Here is a 2,108-nt window from a genome sequence, read left to right as displayed (position 1 = left end):
ATATAAATTGAGACAAAAGAAAAAACATTGGCCAAACTAAAAACCTGTCCTTTTTTTTTCATTTGGAGGCACGGGAAGGGGATTAAAAGGTGACGAAGCGAATCGTCACCAATAAAGTGAAAGTTCGGATAACCAACAAATTGAGCTACTAAGATTTCCGACTAAAAACTTGCCTGAATTTTGAGATAGTCAGGTTTCTTGTGTTCCCCTTTAGCCATGTTGACTGGGATGAGCTGAAACTTGACATCTTTTTCAAGAAGACAAGCTAGAACTCTTGACACTGCTGTTGATAAAGTTGGTCCATACACTTTCACGGGAGTGGCCATTGGAAAATCAAGAAAGTGTAGTGTGGTTTCTTATTTGTGATGGTATATCTTTCACACATTATCCCTTTCTTTACTAGGTGGTTATGTGGGACCCACCAATTTTAATTATTCTTTAAACAAAGTAAAAGAGGTATAGGTGATCGGTTTGGTAGCCCAAACTATTAAAGTGATTTAAATAGTATTCAACTGATTTTTTTTTTTTTGTTGGGCCTAATGTTAATATCACCGTCATCAAGAGAGGACTTATTCAGTAGATATAGAGATGCGCGTGAAATGCAGGGTATGGGCCTAATGTTTGCCCATGTTGGCTAAGAAAAAAGCCTTTCTTTTTAAATGGACTAATGCATGAATCTGAATCAGTTGAGGGTCGAGACAATAAGCTTGGAAATAGGAAAATTAGATAATTGAAAGAAAAAATAGTCGAGATTTGTTTGATTTCCACGAGGGTACGCGTCCTTTCTTTATATTGGTTTGCACTTTTTTTTTTAAGCAAATCCACTAGGCAAGATACCCACGGCTAGTTTTTTTATATATATATTAAAAGCAAAACTCAAAAGAAAAAGTACAAGCAAGGGGGCTATGTCTTGCTTTACTAATCCTATTGAGGCATAACAAAACCTCTTCTAATTAACATGCATGTAAAAAATAAGGAGAAAGAACTAAATATTCTATGATCGTCACAGAGTTAATAACCAACTCTATGATGATATTACAAATGATAATACTTAAGTAGTGCAAGATTGAAATAAGTAAAGAGTGTGGAGTCAGATCCATATTTCTTTAAAAATTGAAAAGCTTAAAGAAGATGTAGCTCTATAAAGATTCAATTCTTCACCTTGTCTTCTTCCTCCAACCAGTCTAAAATATCTTCATATTTCATCAATTCTTCCTGGTCTAATGAATCTTGTTGATATAATTGAACCTTGTTTCCTTTTGCTTTGCCAACTTCATTGGTAATTGTCTTAGAACACTTTACCATCCCAACTATGTTTTCTTTCATAAGTCTTCTTTTTCTTGAATCCTTTCCTTGAATCCTTTCCTTTGTTGCCTAGGTGAAAGATCTCAATCCCTAGCCATTTTAACAAAGCATTCATCCAATACTTCATCCTCATCTTCTTCGTCAACTATGTCAACACCTAAATCAACCTCAAACGCTTTCATTGGATCTTCTACCAAATCTCCTGGCTCATACCTCTTGGCCTGGAACCCTTTGGTAGGATTATCCATAGCATTCAAAGGTGCACTTGTTTGAGCCACAAGCTATTCCGCGGCTAAAGATGGAACAGCTTGTTTACTACATCATGACTAAATTCTTTTCATAGCGTTCAAAGGTGCAATTTTTCATCATGACTAAATTTTAATGTTGAGTTGAGCTAAAGATTCAGCAAGTATAGTTTGTTTACTACATGCAAGTAAACATCGTTACAATGAACTTTTGGCCTAATAACATCTTATTACAATAGTCTTAGAACATCTTATTAGTTATTAAAATCTACGTATTGACTTGTGACATCTAAAAAAATATGACATCAAATTACGACGATTTTGTGGCCTTGTGACATCTGACTACAGTTCCTACTCTCAAATTAGTGTGACCTCAAAGTGAGTATTCCTGTTTTCGATCAATTAAGCACAAGCTGTCCAGTTAGAGGGAGCTCTGCTTGACGATAATGGTGGCAGGTTACGAATGTTGACATCAAGAGGTAGCATACGGTATTGGATATCCAGTCCCTTGAATGTTTTTACCATTTCCTCAACAAGAAGAGCTCTCCTTGCCCATCT

Source organism: Capsicum annuum, chromosome 12 (genome assembly GCF_002878395.1).
Source record: "Capsicum annuum cultivar UCD-10X-F1 chromosome 12, UCD10Xv1.1, whole genome shotgun sequence".
Taxonomy (NCBI): domain Eukaryota; kingdom Viridiplantae; phylum Streptophyta; class Magnoliopsida; order Solanales; family Solanaceae; genus Capsicum; species Capsicum annuum.
The sequence above is the reverse complement of the archived record's forward strand: the minus strand, read 5'-3'. Positions refer to the sequence as shown.